Genomic DNA, 19,994 nt, shown 5'->3' on the forward strand with positions numbered 1-19,994 from the left:
TTCAGGGTCTTTGGGACTGGAGATGGTTCTATCTAGTGTCAGCCAACAGGGTTCTGGCCAAGAGCTCTGAGGACTGTGTGCAGAACTTTCAGTCATTGTAGAACTGAGAATAACAGGTCAGGGCCTCCATGATGAAAGTCAAAAGGACAGGGATGAGGGGAGGAAGATAACGGGAATGGCTCAAGGGATCAGGAGCCAAGTCCTGAGCTTGAGTGAGCTAAGACCAGGAAACACGGCCAGGTCCTATGTTCAGAGTATCAGCAGAAAGGACTGCTTGATCCTGTGTTTGAGGGCTCTGTAGGCTCAGGACCAAAATGATAACTTAGTAGTCAACACAAAACCAATGGTAGAATAAGGGGTTCATTCAAACATGCAATGACCCTGATGTACCTTGAGATAGCCACAAGTAAAAAAAGTCGTATAGCAACAAGATCACAGCAAATTAGAGACCTAGCCTGGAATGCACAGAGCCAGAAGCACTGTGGAATTTAACAGTCCCGGTGGGAGGGACACATCCTAAGGAAAGACGCCTGTGCCATTCCCTTCCACTATCAAACTTTTGAGATCATGACTCCCAAGTCTAGGAGTTTTATACCTAGAGAAGAAAAAGGCTAAGACCTCAGTGCCAGTCAAAGGAGAGGGGGCTTGGGGGTTGTCTCTCTAGGGGAGACTTCAGACAGCTCTGGCTACCAGCCAGGCCATCTTTCAGGGAAGACTGGAGTAAAGAAGATGTTGGGTCCATGGTGGGCAGGACCACACCTTGTCCAGGACTGCTTAGCTATGCATACCCCTTACCCTCTATTTAAACCTAAACTTCATGGTAGGACCCCAGAGAAGAACTTGGCGGGGTAGGCAGGTCACTGGGCACAAATGGAGGTGTTAGAAAGTGGGAATGGTGAGGCTCTGCGGGTGAGAATGGACCAAGCTGGGATATATTTGTAAAGAGGCTCTGAGTGTACACCTGACTCTAGGGCAGCAGGGGCAGGGTGAATCTACTGACATTGCTTAGGGTTGTCTAGTCAGGAGTAACACAAACACCTTAGTCAAAGGAAACACTCAGAAGGTCAACAGGAGGCTCACATGCCCACATACTCCTCTATGGGTTGATAGTCTCACCAACCACACAATAAGGTGTGGTCAGTGTCTCCCTAAATGTGAATAAGGATTCAAGAGCCCAAACAAGAGATTAACTTATTAGCTACCAATAATCCTACATGTCTCAAGTGTCTAAGTCAGGAGTGACCCAGAGTAGAGATCAGTTCACTTGTTTAGTCTAGGGTCAGATACTACATATTTCAGTGTGCAGTCTGTGGTCTGTGAGAACATTACTTTGTTTATGATCACGTGACCAAATACCCCTGAGAGAAGCAAGTCAAGGAGTATGACTTATCTGGGCTTACAGTTTTGGAGGTATCAGTTATTTTAGCATGAAGGGGCATGAAGTGAGAGATCTAACCAGCCACACCTGTGGTACGCATGTAAGCGTGTGGGATTTGGTCTGGAGTCCGGGACAGGCTTACTGTCTCTTGGTTCCAGTCAGGTCACGGAGAGCAGCTGGGTGTGGATCCTTGGAGTTGGAACTTGTGAGTCACTAGTTTCTCAAGTAAGTGACTTATCCCTGAATAAAACTTAACCTATATTGATCCAAGTCCCATGTATCTTAATCTGTGTATCTACAGGGACATGACAGAAAACAGTTTACATTATGATGGCTAGAAGGCAGGGATTCGAAATACAGAAGAGGCTAAGGTAAAATATAGCCCTAAGGATGTGTTTCCAGTGACCTACTTTCTCCAACTAGGCCCCATATAATCCCCATCAAGGGACTAATCTATTTATTAGGTCAGAAGTCTTATGATCTAGTCATGTCCTGAGAGACCTTCTAAGTTACTTTCCTGTCACTGTGACCAATATCTGTCAGGAAACAACATAGGGGAGGAAGTACTCATTTTAGCTTATAGTTTGAGAGAATATAGTCTACAAAGCATGGTGGTAAGAATATGAGGCTACAGGCCACACTGCATCCACAGTCAAGAAGCAGAGTGTTCATGCTCAACTCGTTTTCTTCCTTTACTATTGCCTAGTCTGAAATAGTGACGTCCACATGCAGGATGGGTCTTCCCTTTTCAGTTAAATTTTTCTAGAAACAGTCTTATAGACATATCCAAAGATGTGTTTCTATGGTGATCCTAAATCCAGTCACGTTTACAATGAAGATTGACTATCAAGCCTTCACAGACATACCCGTGATGTGCTTTACTAGTATTGTAGGTATTTAATATAAATGAGTTGATGAGCAAATTGATCTCCTTAAATAATAAATTCACCACCTGGCCATCAAAAGGTTCATGTGTACCCTATAATGAAAATTTAATTCCATTTGACATCTAGAGTCCTCATAGTCTTAGTTTCAGCATTGTTCAAAAGTCCAAGTTTAAAGTCCCCTCTGAGACTCAAAATTCTTAGCTGAAAATAAAAAACAAGCTATATACTTCAAATGCGCAATGTTACAATGTTACAAGACAAGTATTATTATTCCAAAAGAGGGGAATGGGGCCATTGTGATGGCTGGTTTTATTTATCAGTTTGACAAACTCTGAATCACCCTGGAGCAACTGTCTATATCAAGTTGTCCTGGGTGTATTGTCTCGAGGTTGGCTATCTTGATTACATTAACTGAGGTAAGAAGACTTGCCCACTGTGGGTGGCACCATTTCCTGTGTAGGAGACCATGAAGTACAGAAGATCGGGAAAAGCAAGCTAAGCACAAGCATACACAAACTGAATCATTCCTTTCTGAGTTTTGCTATGGACGCCATGTGAATAGATGTTTCAGGCTCCTGTCACTGTGGCTTCCCCACAATTATAGACCATAACGTAGAACTGTGAGCTAAATTAGCCTTTTGTTGTTGTAAATTGCTTTTGTTGGGGTTGTTTTATAGCAACAACAGAAGTGGTACTAAACCAGAAATAGAAAGGAGAGATGGGAGAGAAGACCAGGCCCTAAGACGTGCCCTCAAGGCATCTTTTCTACCATCCAAGGGAAAAGTGCTTGGCTTCTTTTTAGTGGCATTAATTTCTTTGACAATAATGTTTTCTCCTTGTCCACAACTTTAAATACACTCCTTTTCTGTCCAAATAATATATCTTTCTAGTGTTTCTGTTCTGCCTTTTGTATAGGATTCTGATTATTAATCTTGCCAAAAACATCTAGACTTTCTTAAAATTTCCATCAACAGATAAATTAATCCATTAATACTACCCTCAGTCTCAGGACATAGACAGAGTATAGACAGATTATTAGCACAATGTAACTTGCATGGCCCCTAGCCCAACTCTCAGTGGAAGTATTTGGTCCCATGTGAAACTTCGTGAGCTTGGTATTCACTGTCCACATTTCTGAGAGCAACCTTACCTTCTGAGCTTCCTCCAGAACTGTCCACTGAGCTCTAGTTACAGCATTCCATGATTCTTCTACCAAGTTTCTCCAGACTTTTCCAAATTCCTTTTAGGTACCAACTCAGAAGACTTAAAAACCTCTTGGTCAAGTAGCTATGACTCCAACTCCTCAATACCAATTTTCTGCATTAGCAGAGAGAAACAACTTACTTGTGGGGGGGGCTGATTTTTGTTCACAGTTTCACAGATACTGGTCTGATATGGCAGAGAGGGGCATGGCAGAACAAAGCAATTCACATCACAGTGAGAAGAAATCAGAGCAAGGGATCATAAGTGAGGGCCAGGACAAGAGATTCCTACAGACATGGCTCCAGTGACCAGCTTTCTTCAGCTGAACCCCTAGTTCTACTTCACCACTTCAGAATAAATGCTTCATAGTAAGATTCCATGAGTGGATTCATCTATTTATGAGGTCAGAACACACATGATCTAGTCATCTCTGGAAATACCCTCCCAGACACACCCAGACATGAGCTTTGCCAGTGTCCTGAGTATTTCTTAATGTAACCAAGTTGACAATCAAAGTTAATTCTCATATTGAGATAACTCCTCAGTTATACGGTCCTATCACAAGACACAGATAACACATAAGTGAATGGATAACGCAGGATTCCAACACAACTTTATTAATTAAACAGTCAAGGGGTTGGATTGACTCCTGGTTTACAGGCCTTCTGACATGGATATGCTATACAGAAGGGTAGATACTGAAAGTAAAGACACTTGAGTAAGAAACAGTCCTGTCCACTAAAACACATCTCAACTCCTCTAAGTGCACCTGTGCATGTGGGCTGGACTGTTGTTGGGTTTGTGTTGGGTTTGTGCTTTGTGGGTGGGGTTACTGGATCCTGGGGGCTATGACCTAATCAATAGCAATCCTTTGATGGTTTCATAATCTGATGGGACATGGGAGATATGGTCTAGTTGGAGGAAGTTTGTCACTAGACAGCTTGGCTGTCCCTTTCCTATCTCACTCTCTACTGCCTGGCCACCATGAACTGGGTGACCGGACTCTATGAGTGTCTTCTGGCATGATCTGCTTCACCACAGCCAAGAAACAATGGAGTCAGCTGACCAGAGGCTGAAAGCTTTGAAAGTATGAGTCAAGATAAATCTTTGCTCCTTTTTAGAAATCCCTCTCAGGTATTTTGTCACGGCAATGAGAAGCCTGACTGACATAGGCCCAGCTCAAGGAACAGACTCCCTCTTTCATGGCATTAAGTTCTCTTAGCTGCTCATTTCCGTGGGGGCCTCCATTTCACGTCTTTCCTAAGCCTTGGCAAAGGTAGAAGCCATCCTCCTTAGCAGGAAACCAGCAATCCTTGCCTTGTTTCTCTTAATTACACTGTCACCATGGGTTTCCCCATGTGGTACACCTGTATTTATTGGAGTCAGTTATTTAAAAAGAAAAAAAATACGACAACCCAACTGCAGCCACGCTTGCCAAGCTGCCACCTGGCTTGCTGCTCCCCACCCTCAGAGCAGAGCCTTCCTCCGAGTTGTTTTGGAGCCATGATAGTTCAGGAAATCAGGGGGTGGGGACTAGAAAGCAGTGGGCCAGCCATGGCAAGGCAGAAGCCCAGGCCTCTTTTGTAATCATGTCTTCCGGGTGAGGCAGTATGCTGTAAGTTGGTGTGTTCCAGGCCTGGAGTGGGAACATATGGTGTGTCTCTGCTCCTTCTTCACTAAATCCTGACATTTTGCAGCTGTCAAGATAAAGCTGTTTATATGAGTAACATTGTAGTTTGTTTATAGGGAAATAATGTGCAGCAAGTTATGATTAATCAAGGTGTTTAAAATCTGCTGGAGGCTTCGCCATAGATTTGTTGTCACTACCATGACTTTGTCTCCTAAACCTGGCATTTAGTTGCCCTGGCACAACTCCTTTGTACTTTGCTTGCTTCTTAGTCCTGCCCTCTCTGAGTGGCAGCCAGCAAAGCCAAGTCACAGAATGGCAGGGAAATCCAGGATGTGGCATGGGACAGGGTGATAGGAAGAACTTGTCTTCACTCTTCTGAGCCCCAGAAGCTCATCCAAGGACCACCATCTCCTCCATTCTGCTTTTTTCTGTGTTTAGAACCCAAACCTCCAACACACCATCACCCTGAGGGCTGGGAGCAATTTAGTCTGGTCCTGCAGGGAGGACATGCAATGGCTTTGTTTTCTGGGGGTGAGGTGGGTGGCAAGCGGTCACAGCGCCTCAAGGCTGTAAAAGCTGAGGGACATCAAGTTCTAGAAGTCAGCTGAGTGCCTCTTATTTCTGTGGCCCTGAGTTCAAATTTCCTTATTGGAGGAAAATTGGTTACAGCTCAAAGCCCCAAATGGAAAAATCCTTTTGTGTGATCTTGCTCAGTTTTTTCCACAAAGCAAGAAACTTTCAACTCTGATGATAGGGTCTGCATATGCCGTGAGTGTGTTCTCTGGGGTTGATGTTTAAGAGTTTGATCCCCAGTGTGGTACTGTTGAGTTCTAGTAGAAAGTTTAGCAGGCAAGGTGCAGGAGGAGGTTACGAGACTAGCCACTTCCCCTCACTCTGGCTTTCTAACTTTCAAATGACCTCTGTCTGTCTGTCTGTCTGTCTGTCTGTCTGTCTCTCTCTCTCTCTCTCTCTCACACACACACACACACACACACACACACAACACACACACATACTCTTGTCCGTGTGGTGCCATTAACTGTTATGCTACCCACCAGCAGCAAAGCTGGGTCCTATGGGGGTTACCACTCGACTGTTTGGACTTTCAACCTTCCAAGCTGTGAATTCATTGAACCTCTTTTTCATAAAAATGTTGCCTCAACTATTTCATTACAATAATGAAAAATGGACTACTACAGTTATTGACATCTGACCTAAATCACTGCCTAATCTTTTTGGCAAGAAGAAGCAAGGAAAAACTATGAGGAGGGACAAAATGTGGGAGAGAGATCTCCCTAGAGGTGGGAGGGAAGCTGTCTGGAGAAATGATTCTGCAGGGGAACACAGTTCAGTACCCACCACTCAAATGGGCTTGCTCACAGCTGCCTATAACTCTAACTCCAGGGAGGTCTGATGCCTCTAGACCTTACAAGCACCTGCATACATGCACACACAGGCACAAACACATGCATGCACACACACACACACACACACACACATACACACACACCACTATTTAAAAAGTGGATTTAAAAAATCTGTGCCCAAAGGTTGTATCTGTGGCTCAATGCTAAAGCACTTTGCCCAGCAGTGGTTCCAACACTGCAAAAGGAAAACAAGCAAGAAAATATACTTCTAATCCTGTGATATGACTGTCCTACCTTTGTCCTCTGGCACAACATAGAGCTGACTGATTGCTTCTCTCCATGAAAGGCCTTCATTGTTGGTAGACAGACACCATATTCCATGTGGGCCAAACTACATAACTATCATGGACAGTCCTTTCAATGACTAGCTCCCCTCCAAGCTGACTGTGTCCTGGGTCCAAGCTGGCTGGAAGCCCCTGTTGATCTTTCTTCTCCTTGTATTTATTCTTTTCTAAGGCTCACCACAAATGGAGGCATAGTCTGATACCATGTGCATATTAAGCGTCTTTGGAGATCAATTATCATCAATCCATCCATGACCTTTCTGAAGAACTTCTTACCATTCTTAGAGAATGTCCCCTTTGTTCAGGCACTATCTATCTTCTCCTAACAGCATCCTGACATCAGAGTATCTCATAAGTACCAGGCCTCATTCTGGGCCTATGTGCCAAACACATTGAATACATGTGTGCATGAGTGCATGCTAGGGTCCACACACTGGTAAGCATCTCTCTTTATAAAGCATGAAGTGATGTTTATCTCTCTTCTGGGCAAAGAGTAAAGTGGACAGTCAGTCCCATCATGGAGATCCAGACCTCTGTGGCAGAGTTCAACCCATGAACTAGAACATTCACTCTGCTCTGTCTCTGTCTTCCTGTCTCTGAATTTCTGTCTCTCTCCCACTCTCTCTGTCTTTGTCTATGTCTGTGTCTCTGTCTCTCTTGGTGTTTCTATAACTCTGTCTCTCTCCAATTCTCCCTGTCTATCTCTGTGTCTGTCTTTCTGTCTCCAACTCTCTCTCTGTCTACCTCTGTGTCTCTGTCTGTCTCTCATTCTTTCTCCAACTCTGTGTCTCTCTCTCTCCAGCTCTGCTGGCAAGACAGCATTGAAAAGCAACTGCTCCTCAGCCATGGAGACAGGGTTAGTAGTAGCAGGCAGCAGGAAGCTGCTGCAATGTAACACTCTGCTGCTCTCCACCTTCGCTGGCATGCAAGAGGCAGCTGACAGAAAGAGGCACAGAGGGTAGGGATTTGCTATCTGATGGGTCCAGAACTATGGAAGGGCTATAAAGTTATCACCCAACTCCTTCAGCAAATCTTTCTCCCTCCCCACAATGGCTGCTCATTGAATGTGTTTCCACTTTTAGAAAAGAGCAGATGGCATGGACTGCAGGCTTGAGACCTCTAGGTCTGCATGAAGGAAGAGAAATGAAGCCACTGGAGCCAGTGTGTAGGGCAGAAAGGAAACAAGGGACAGCCCAGAGGGATGAATTGAATGACCTGGCAGGGACCCTGACTTAGAGTAAAAGATACTGAGTTTGGCATCATCAGATCCTCCTTTCCGAGAGGTAAGCAGATGTGTTGTCTCCTGACCTGGCTTGGTCAGAGATTCTACTCCAATCTTGTAGCATAGCAAAGCCATAGAACCTTGAGCCTCCTCTGCATAGATGGGAGAAGCCAGGAAAAACCAAATAAAGAGCCAAGGGTATCCTGCAAGAGATGCAGGATGCAGAGAGGTAGGGAGGGAGGGAGGGAGGGAGGGAGGGAGGGAGGGAGGGAGAGAGGGAAGGAAGGAAGGAGGGGGAGAGACCCACCCAGAATCTTCTAGAAACAAAAATACAAGTAAATAAAGAACTAAATCTCATAGGGGTGCCTGTGTTTTTCCCCATGGCTGTCCTTCTGCAGAGCCAGCCACGAAAGCCTCCTGTTAGATATTAATATCACATACGACAGTTAATCAAAGCTGAGCTGCCCCCTCCACTCCCAGTGAGTGAGTGGTGTTTGGAGCAGAGCTGACAGCCTCATAGATGAAGGAGTGGAGGGGACCCCTCCCCCTGCAATAGCCCACCTGCAAATGGGAGGGGCATAGGGGGAGCACAAAGCCAATTTCTTCCTATAAAAAAATGATAGGAGGTAAAAAACCGTTTACTGCATATTACGATCCATGGTTGCACCATTTGTATGTTTCGCTGGGATGGTTATGTCACTAAATGAAGCCTGAAAAATCCATCATGGGCAGAGAGCCTGACAGAGGCTAGGTCAGGGAAGGGAAGCCGGAGTGGGGGTGGAGAGGAGAAATAGAAGGGACAGATAACTGGTCCAGGAGGACCTACCCCCCACATGTGTCCCAGTTTCCCATCAAAGGGTGGGGTGAATCCCTGTCAACCGTGTTGTCTTCTTAGGGAAAAAGAAACTCCGGGAGTTCCCCATCTCAGTTCTTTTCTTTTTCTGGGAATCAATCGATCTGTTACCCCCACCTTAACCTCTGACTTTCATTGAAGGACTTCTGTGCTGGGACCCACAGGTGACAATTGTTCCTCACTAGCCAGGTCCTTTCTGTCCCGCCCTTGGGGCCCCCACCAGCCTGTCTCTCCAAGAGACATGGTGACATGGTGACAGGTAGTAGCAGGAGCCAGGGGGAGGGAAGGGTGCAAATGTCATTTGCGTGGATGCTGGTAATCAGAGCCTGACTAACGAATGCCAGGGCCACCCCCCTGAAATGCCAGTTTGAACTTTAATTGTCCGCCCACCTCTTTCCCTTGCCTCTGAGCAGAGGGAAGGCTTCAGTGGTGTCTGGCCCTACCTCACTGATCAGCCCCACACTGTGTGAGTGTATGGGTGGGGGTCTTTCCCGGCCTCCATGTTGTACTGTTGACTCCCTGCCCCCATTAGCCTTCAGTTTCAGAGGCCTGAGAACCAAGTCCTGAAGTCGGGTCAGAGGCCCTCATTACATGGGACAAGAACCCTGATCCCAGCAGTAGAAATCTGTTTCCCTGATTCCAGATCTCCCCCTCTGTACCTGCTGTTGCTTTTGAAAGGCCAAGGGAGCCACCACATCACTGGCAGTCATGTGCCCATTAGATGCTTTCTTATTTAAGAAGCTAACTAACACGGTAGGTGGCAGGGAGACTCACAAAGACTCTTCAGTCTGAAACCAGCCACTAGATATTAGCCTATCACATGTTCACCAGAAACAGCTGGAAAGGGGCTCTGGGTACTTACTAGAAAGCACATTCCAGTCATCGCTCCCAGCTTCACTGGTTCATTTTCCCCCTTTTCATTCTTCATGGTCCCTTGGTACCACCAAATGGGAGACTGCGGGGACTAGTATAGGGAAGCAATTCTTATCACCTAAAGGCAAAGGGGCAGGAACATCATTAGATGTTAAAGGGGCTGGACAGGTTGGCAAAATGGCTTTCTGGATCCAATAACCACAAGCAGCCACGAGGTCCATCAAGGACAAGATGAATAGAACTGTCGATGGAGGTCTTTGACCAGACTGGAAATGTTGTGTGGCTGCCAAGTGGATGGGCACGATGGGTATTCTGTTATAAGTTCACCTGAGGACAGACTAGACTGCATTATGCACAGAATCCAGTCTTCCAGGTGAAGAAAGCAGATGCCAGAGATGAATCATGCTCCCTATTGGGCAGCAAAGATGCTATGTATCGAGTCCCTGTGCCATGTCCCATGGAGAGAGAGAGAGAGAGAGAGAGAGAGAGAGAGAGAGAGAGAGAGAGAGAGAGAGACAGAGAGACAGAGAGGCAGAGAGAGAGAGAGACAGAGAGAGAGACAGAGAGACAGAGAGACAGAGAGACAGAGACAGACAGACAGAGAGAGACAGAGAGAAACAAGGGCCCGAGTCCAAGGGTGGATGGTCCATAGCCCATCAAAATGACGGTCCAAATGATGGTCATGCCTAGGAGACAACCTAGGGAAGAGGACATAGTTTCTGCCACCAGGTGCTGGCTAGTTATGTCCGTTTTGCAGTTTCCTACATGTGTGATGACCTTCAGCAGGCTCCATACCCTTGTTTTCACTTCTGTAGAGTGCAGAGTAAAAGTGTCTATCATATAAGGATGCCTGCAGAGTAAATAGATTCAGGCTTGTAAATTTACAGCAGGGCCTGATCAATGCTACAGTGAAATGAACAGTTCCAAACTGTCAAACAGAAGGCAGAAATGTTCTCCAAGCAGGCATTTCTCTGTAGGTGTACCCAGGTGGCGCTGAGGGGTCACCAACCACACACACGGGGACAGGCAGTCTTCATGTCTTGTGGTTCTCCCATCTATCTGAAAGCATCTCTATGTATCTGCCACCCAGGGACGCTGCCTATGAAATCAATTCTTAGGGCATGCATCTTCTTTTCTTATTCGATTTCAAGATAAAATTAGGGTTGTGTTCCTTCAGGGGGAAATGTTGGCCTCTCCTCCCTAGTGCAACAAACTCCCTAGAGAATGCCTGTTAAAATCCTTTATTTAAAGGGATATATCAATGTTTTTCTGACAAAGTATTAGTAACAATAAATAAATTTCCAAATAAGATGGCAAACTAATAGAAATGCCTGACATTTGAGTGACAGTTAAATGCCTCATGAGAAAAACCAGTGACAGGTGACATGTCACCAATGACATGACCTCGATTGCTCAGGATCCAAGGAGCTCCTGCTGGAAGCAGGGCAATGCAGAAAGGATCAGGGTGGGACAGGTAATCTGTCCAGTGTAGGGATTCGTGCAGTCACATGTCTAGAGGTCAAAGGGCAAGGTCAGGGGTGGGAGAGTGGGGCTAGGTCAAAGTCTGGTGTCCGTGAGCCAGAGGATGCTCAAGTTAGGCAAGCACCACCACGAAGGTGAGGTTTCTGGAACTGATGCCATCTACATCAGGTAGACATTCAACTACTTAGTGGGTAGATATGTAGGAATTCTAGAAGCAGAATCTGATCCAAGAAAGAAAACTAGACAAGGGACCAAGGAACCCGGGCTCAGAGAAAGGCCCAACTCCTGCTGGGTTAGTTCAGGAGGGAGAAAGGGGACAAGGAGATGGTCTGGTGACAGGAAAACAGAGGCAAGAGCACAGAGTAGGCCTTCAGTAAAGACGTCTCCAGGGGACTACATCTATCCCAACAGGCAGCAGGAGATGTCAGCTCCTCCACCTCTGAGATGGGCTGAGAGCTCTTCATCTGCTCCTCAGGCTGAACTCTGGGCAGCTTTTGTATGGAACAGGAAGGGAGAGTTGTTGATTGAAACCCTGAGTGTCAGTCACCCCTCCTGCCAGGGTCCCTTATAGCTGGCTACCTTGTCCTGTGGCAGTTGCACGCCTGCCTTCTGGGGCTCACATGGCTTCAGAAATGCACAGATCTCATGAACATGCAGAAAGCCAACCAGAGGTGGGAGTTCTTGGCACTACAAGAAGGAAACAGGGAAGGCAACAGGACCTCCAGGACCTGCTATGAACACGGAGGGCCTGATGTCCAGAGCATACCACCAGGGGCACTGGAAAACAAATTCTTCTTAGAGCATGCAGCTTAGAGTGTGGAAAATAGTAAGTTCATCCCTTAATCTGTAAATCAAACTTACAGAAACTGTATCCAAAAGTCCTACGAACACAAAACTGTTCATGGACATGGTAGGAAATGTGGAGATACTGATTCCACTGTAGGACTCCCTATTGCCGAATGCATCCTCAACTCTGTGGCTAACAGAATTCTTTTTTCTTTTCCTAAGATCAGAGATTGAAACTAGGACCTCATGCATCCTGGTCAAGCTATATCTCCCAGTGGTAGTCTTTACCATCACATGCTGCTTTTGTGTCTTAATCTTTTATAATAATGTTCATGCACAGACAGACAGACAGACAGACACACACACACACACACTCACACACTAGAATATTTTATGGGAAGCATCCAGGATTTTTGAAAATAACTTGTGGAAGCATCTGGAAGACTCCTGGTGACCTCGTACCACTGGAGTAGCTGCCATCCCCCCCCCCAAGTAAGCATTTTTAGCCGAAGTTGTAGTAGGAACCCTTACTGCCTTCCTCCCTCACTGTAGCTCCATCTTTGCTGGAGTACTGGAAGGAAATAGTCTGTCGCTTTCCTGCCTGACCCTCCAGCACCCCCTACCACTGGCAGAGTGGTATGTCCAAGGATTAGGTGTGGTGGCTCCCAGTCCAGGGAGCTGCTTTTCATGACCCAGCACTGTTAAGAGGTCACACTGCTGGCTTCCCTCTGCAGGCTCTGTGCCTTGGCCTACTCAGCTCTCCTCTAGAATGACCCCAGGTCTGAAACTAGAGGAAAGTATTTGAAAAGAAGATCTTTGAGTTTAATCTTCTTCCCCTAATTGAGCTTTGCCAGCAATGAAGCTAATTTTAAAAATCTCTATTTGACTTCTTAAAATGAAAGAATTCATAATTCATAGAGGCAAGGATATAATTAAATGACTTTTTTTCTAGTCCCTCATAAAAAGGAACACCAATAACGTTGAGGTAGGTGGGCAGAGAACACTTCTGATTGGAAGGAAGAGGTCATAGGGATTTATCCCAGGCATCATCAAAATGACAGTATCTACCATCTGTGGAGTGTTTACTGAATCGGGCATGGTGCTAAGGGTTACATGGCATTTTCCCTCTTAATCCTACCATAACATTCAAGATAAGGGAACTGACACGGAGGAATACCAGGATGGTGTCTGATGATGATATAGAGCCAGGATCCACATGTAGGATAAGTTCCCAGCCCACACTCTGAAACACCACCTACAAGTAGGAGATTTTACTTATGGGCCTCCTACTTCTAAGGGACAGCCACACCCTGTCTAGGAATGGTTATAACGGACAGTCACTTCAGGGAGAGCTCACCTGCAAAGGGTCAAGAACAAGATGAACATAGACCAGGACAGGTTATTCAGGTACCCAAATGACCACAGTGGTGGTTTTTAGCAGCTAGGGGAAGCATGGAAGGGCTAAGCAGTAGACTTAGGGATGAAAGTTTGTGGAAACCCGAGGGATCCTGAATTTTCATATTATATCCATTCCTCACAATGGTAAGTTTACTAATATAATGCTTCCCCCTCCCCTGTGCTTGGACGTTAGAACTACAGTGAAGCTCAGAGTTCATTCAGATCCCCCATGTTAGAGATGTGGGTCTGGAGAGGGGATGTCATTGCCCACAGTCAAAAGACACACAGGGATGGATTTATCAGGAGCCCAAGAGTTCTGAGTCTTATCCCATGTCTCCTTCCAGAAACTCTCATGAAGCTTGATTTTCTGCTGTATTTCTGGTTCTACTAAGATTTATGGACCATCTACTCAGGATAAAAAAACATAGACACCATGAAAAACCCAGGAGTATTTTTAAAAGAAAAACAAAGCTAATGTTCATCCTTAATTGTGGACTTACAAGGTGGCTCATGGGATTGGAGTCATGTTGGAAGATGACAGAAGAGCACAGTCAGCTCAGCATGGTGGAGTGATAAGCCTAGCTCTTCAAACTCGTAGGTTATAAACAGATGTCAGAAACTGTGACAGAGGAATAGACGATTGATTTTCTATGTCAAGAGCAACTCCTAATTTACACACTGTAATAGCCAATATCCTGTATCTTGAGAGACATCTATCCTAGCAGCTCAAGGTACGTTCATACCCCATCTCCCTTTCTCTGTCCTGACATAGCCCTTAGACTGCCAAGTGGCCTTGAAGAATTCAATAATCATCCCAAGGTCAAAGCGGAAGACACAACAAGGACCCAACTGTACAACACTGTGCCCTAGCTCTCCAGGACTTCATAGCTAAGCCCCCTCTGATGTTACCTCGTCATCCTGCATAGATTTCTGCCACTAGAACACAAAAAGATCCCTCAATCAGGAACTTCATGTCATTGGAATAAGGAAAGGAGTGAATCTCAGCCCCCTGGAGGCCAGTTAATGTGGACAGAGGTGCAAGGAGAAACAGAGGCAGGTGTTCCCGGACAGGTGGTTTGGCCCTCACAAAGGCCTTCTACACTGACAAAAGACCCCTAACTCTTCCTTTCCCAGCATCCAAGCTTCCCTGCTGTTCTTTTAATAGAAGTATTTTCTCTGCCTGCCCCCCTCCAAAAAAGCCCTCACAAATATGTTGTGTGAAATATCAGGACTAATTAGACCAAATGGTGCTCATATCTGTCACTGGCTTTTCTGGGGGAGAGCAGCCTGTGTCATGGAGGGAATTTTATTAACTAATTAAGGGTGGTGTTCAGGGGGACTGCCCGGCTCTTGGGAGAAAGGATGAGGGGACTAAACAGTGGGGTCCATGGGCAATGGAGAAACATCAAGGAGAGAGGGGAAACACATAGTGAGAATGGACAGCCTACATGACGGGGGAATGGACTAGTGCTGGAAGCTCGACCCCTGGGCAATGAGTTCCATGGTTCTAACAGTCAAAGGGGGACAGTGTTTGTTACTAAATGTAAAAGCATTTAGCACACTCATTTAAGAAAAAGAGTGAGGAGGAGTATGTGTCCATCCTTGCTTACTTAGTGACTGTGGATGCTACCGTCCATTCACCAAGGCAAAGAGCAAGTCAATTCTCATTAATGTTCCCCAACTCTCAGCACAGTGTGTGGTACTGGTAGTCACCCCTTAATTTTGACTACAACATGGTATAGAAAGAAGAAAACGCTATTTATAGGCGTCTATTTAGACTGGAGACAGTTTGATGTTTTTTTTTTTTCTTCTTTGGGTGACATCTGAACATAAGTAACAGAAAAAGAACCCGAGGGTCTTGCATCTGAGGGAGGCTCAGGAGGACTTCCAGCTGCCTCCACAGAAAGGGGGAGGGGTGGCAGTGGTTTGAATGAGAATACCCCTTCCCCTCATTGGGTTGGGACTGTTAGGGAAAGATTAGGAGGTGTGACCTTGGTGGGGGGGTCATCTGGGGTGGGCTTTAAGGTTTCAAAAGCCCACACAATTCCTGCGTAGTTCTCTCTGCCTTCAACTTGTGGATCAAGATGCCGGCTCTCAGCTGCTGCTCCAGCTCCATGCCTGCCTGCCTGCCTGCCTGCCTGTTGCCTCATCATGGACTTACCCTCTGAAACTGTAAGCCCCAAACAAAATCCTTCTATAAATTGCCTTGGTCATGGCATCTTGTCACAGCAATAGAAAAGTAGCTAAAACAGGGTGGATTAATTCCCAGTGTTCAAAGCAGGATAATTAGGGAGACTTTGATCCATAATAAAGAAGGCATTTTGAATGATGATGACTGAGGGATTAAACAGGCTATCTGTTGCCATGAGAGGCAGTTAGTGACACTGCTTTCTCTGAGTATCAGATACAAAGCTATGAGGCATCAGAGAGGCTGTGAGAGGTGGGTACTCTTCAGGCTCCTTGAACAACAGATGGCCCAGGTCTGTAGACTTGTTCAACTGCTTTAAGAGTGCGCTTAGCCACACCCCTGCATGGTCCCCTTCCTGTGCTACACAGTCCTGGTACACCAAATCCCAGGTCAACTTCTCATTCTTCTCCCTCTGACAGGTTTGAATGCCAGGCCTAAGCTCTGAGTGGCATGGAAGATGGTGGCGACACTTAAGAGTGCTGGAAGCAGGAGGCAGTGCTGAGAACCAGGGTCTCAGTCCTGTGCCTGCTGTTCTCTATGATGTAGGCAAACTTGTAGCACTCACTATTTGAGCATGACCCTAGCTCCATTGGCCCATCTAAACTGATGACTCCAATCCTTTGCTCATAGGACTATGGTAAGGACTATAGGAAGAAACTCCAATGTCAATCATATGCTTGGAAAGGACCATAGAACATACTGATATGTGAGGGGCACAGTCTCAAATGACACTTGACACTGCACTCCAAGCTCATACTCACTGCCCTCTTGAGGGTATGTGTATGTTACCTTTCTTTTTTTTTAATATTTTATTTATTTATTGTGTATACAGCCTTCTGCCTGCATGCCAGCAGAGGGCACCAGATCTCATTCTAGGTGGTTGTGAGCCACCATGTGGTTGCCGGGAATTGAATCAGGTCCTCTGGAAGAACAGTCACTGTTAACCGCTGAGCCACCACTCCAGCCCCGATATGTTACCTTTCTTGTAACTGTGACCCGACACCTGACAAACATCAACCCAAAAGGAGGAAGAGTTTATCTTGGCTCAAGGTTTAGGGTAGGATTCAGTCCGTCACCGCCGAGAAGATGTGGCAGCAGACACAGGGCCATCGTGGAGGGAGGGTGGAGCTAGGACTTCCCAGCATCATGAGATAGGAAGCCCAGCTAAGCTTCAACATACAACAAACCTCCTTTCTCCACACAGGCTCCGCCTACAAAGCAGCCGGCTGGGGCCCAAGTTTCCAAACGCATGGTCCTGTGGGAGACATTTTACAACCAACCACAAGAAGGGGATAAAAAGGAGAAGCCACATTGATCAAGGACTCCTAAGAGGCCTCCCTCAAGTGGTTGAAATGCCCCGGTCAAGGCTGTTCCTTCAGAGTGGCAACCAGTCACCTACATCAGATGTTAAAAAACAACACAAAACAAAAACAAAAACAAAACAAAAATACATCCGTGAGTGAAGATGATCAGAGCTAAAATTGCCCCTAGAAATGGGATTGTTGGCATGCTACTCTTGTGACTTCGGTCCTTGGCCTAGAGGTCATGTGGCCATCCTTCTGGAGGCTGCTGGAAAGGAAGAGGCAGGCTCTACCTAGGGTTCTGCTCTGGCTACTCCAGAGGACCGAATTTGGACATCTTCTGGGCTCCTTGCCAGCTTTGGGCTTTCCCCTCAGACCTTGACAAGACACGCTTTGCAACTTATCTAACGGGTTGGAGACTGGCTCAAAGTCACCACATGAATGCGTGTCAGGCCTGGGGCCAGAGCGTCCACTCCCCCTGCCGTCCTGAGGTTCTCCAGCCTGCCTGCTCCCCTTCCGGCCCCTTAACATTCATTTCCCTGGTCTAACAAGGCTGCCCCTGCTCTTTGGCTCTGCTTACTTTAATATACACATAGATTACAGCTACATTAAAGGAGCCCAAAAATACCAAAGCAGAACTAAAGCAATTATTATAATGCAGCCTTAACAGCAGCAGTAACGAGACAGAATTAAAAATGTGCCAGCGTAATCACAATTCACTGTTCCCAACGACCTTCCAGAACTGCCTTCATTTGGAAAGAAACATCCAGTCCTGAACTGTCAGATGGGAAGGAAAAATTCACTTGTGCCGCCCCGTGGGACCCCGTCCCTGGCTACCAGCTCTGGCTCCTCCACACGAAGGCATCTGTCCCAAAGCTGCTGCTATGGGGTATTCGCCATTTGCTTGTGGGGGGCAGAGGGAAGGGACATGGATGGGGGCTGGTGTTCTTTCCATGGCACCAAGGCTGGTTGATTCCTCTTCCATTTCTTTGTTGCTGAGGCTGCCCATGCACACTAGAGGGAATTCAAGTGTGCTCAGCATCCTATCCAGCTCGCTCGTGGCGTGTGCTGTAATGTGTCATACACGATATTCATGCCTCGTGCTACTGCAGTTATCCCGCAATAACCCTGAGTGAGGTCCCTCCTTTGACTTTTCTATTTTGCGAACAAGGAAACAGAACTTAGAGATACTGTGTGGTCACTCAGAGCCAGGACCCAAATCCTTGTCTTCGGTCCCGGCATATGAATTCTCATGATTTTATGAGAGACGTCAGAGAGAAAGATGATCTCAATTCCATCTTACCTTACTTGTTTTGTTACGGGAGCTCAGGCTGGAGCGGTCCAAGAAAGTTGAGGATGAAGTAACGGTGGAAACAGGAAGTACCTCGTCCTGAAAGCTTCCCAAGGCCCATCGCACACTTGCCATGAATCATGGGCATATGAACGGGCAACAGTGTCTGTCCATCTTGTTTCTGTTTCCATGGCTCCTCCAGAGAGCCCAGCAATGATAAAAAAAAGTGCCAGGTGACAAAGGAGTCCAGAAAGAAGAAGTGCGGGTTTCCCTTCTCAGGTTGCTCCCGAAACAACTCAAACTCAGTCATTCCGGCATCAACTTCAAATTGAGCTGTCTGGTTCCTCAACCATAAGCCAACCCAGCCACTCACTTCAGATCACGCTCGGCTTAGAGACTCCTGGAATTTGGTTTGGATTGGTTTTTCCTAGTGTTGCTTCAACATCTCTCCAGGTGAGCTGGTTCCCACCTGAACAGCAGCGCAGGCAAAGGGCATGAGGAGGAGGAGGAGCCAGGACTTTAGACCTCATCTAACTGGGCAGGCTACAGCTCCAGGCAGTCAGTTTTTCTTTTCATCCTAGCCCCAGACAGGCAGAGTTCTGGAATGCTAGTGCTGGGGACTATGCCCCATGCATCCTGGTACAAAAAGCCCATGCCCTTGCCTCTGGGCACGTTACACAGGTATTGGGAGTTTACAGTGTCTCCTTGCAGCTGCCCTGGGCTTTGGCAAGATGTCTATCCAAGTCTTTTCACAACCCCACTTACAAGCATGGTCAACTATATAGTCCTTCAGCTAGGTGACTGGATGGCCACCAAGTTCATTGTAGCTTGATAACTACACAAAGGGTCATCGTCATTTCCAGGGACCCAATGTCCAAAGCTTATACAAGACTCAACTGTTTCCTATACCAAGATTGCGGGGCCCCAGCTTGCCCCTCATCCAAAGCACACGGTATCTTGGAATCTAGTCACACACGGCAGTCTCTCTTCTGCTAGTCTTTTTCTTTTCGGCCACCAACCAGCTTCCAAATCATGGCATGGAGACTTCTAATTACTCAGGAATGCTTGGCCTTAGCTTTTGTTTGTTTCTGGCCAGCTTTTTTTTTCCCCCTTTAACTTAAGTTAACCTGTTTCTCTTCATCTATGTTTTTGCCTCGGGGCTTTTTACCTTTCTTTCCGTACGGCTTACTTTCCTGCTGTTTCTTGATCTGGCTGGTAGCTGCCTGTCTCTCTGCCTGCCAGCCTTGCCTACCCCTCCCCTGCCTGGCTATTGGTCATTCAGCTCTTTACTAGACCAATCGGGCGACTTAGGCAGGCAAGGTGAAACAAATCAGCACATCTTTACATAGTTAAGCAAATGCAGCATAAACAAAAGTAACACACCTTTGCACAGTTAAAGTAATATTCCAGAGCAAAACAAGTGTATCGCTTCTTTGCCTGGTTAAAATAATATTCCACGACACTCTCGGGTTGCCTTTGCTGGAGAAAGAGGATTTCAGGAAGAAAACTTTTCCAGCTCCACCCAGTGAACTGTCACGCCTTCTTCTCTGTGACAGACATTCTTCACTTCCCATTTTACGAAGGACATTGTCTATTTGACTTAGAGAGACTAATATTGCCATGCACAAGTTCCTAGTGTAGAGGAGAGTTATGGGAGAAAATATCTGGGAGGATTTAGAATAGTAGAGTCCCTGATCCTGGGAGTTGGATAAGACTCCTGCTCCTACTGGCCTGGCTTCTCTTGTATCAAAGGACAGAGAATGACTACAGTCTGGCATATCTCCCCTCATA

General features: G+C 46.4%; 1 long non-coding RNA gene across 1 annotated transcript; it reads right to left on the reverse strand.

The window, feature by feature from the left end:
* Positions 1–4,051: 4,051 nt before the first annotated feature.
* On the reverse strand, positions 4,052–19,454 carry LOC110339350. The gene is made up of 3 exons (XR_002381470.2): positions 18,216–19,454; positions 9,747–9,875; positions 4,052–5,165 (listed from the first exon to the last, which is right to left on the reverse strand). It is a non-coding gene; the product is annotated as an uncharacterized LOC110339350 (long non-coding RNA).
* Between the last annotated feature and the right edge of the window lie 540 nt (positions 19,455–19,994).

This window comes from Mesocricetus auratus, unplaced genomic scaffold (genome assembly GCF_017639785.1).
Source record: "Mesocricetus auratus isolate SY011 unplaced genomic scaffold, BCM_Maur_2.0 Super-Scaffold_100019, whole genome shotgun sequence".
NCBI classification, from domain to species: domain Eukaryota; kingdom Metazoa; phylum Chordata; class Mammalia; order Rodentia; family Cricetidae; genus Mesocricetus; species Mesocricetus auratus.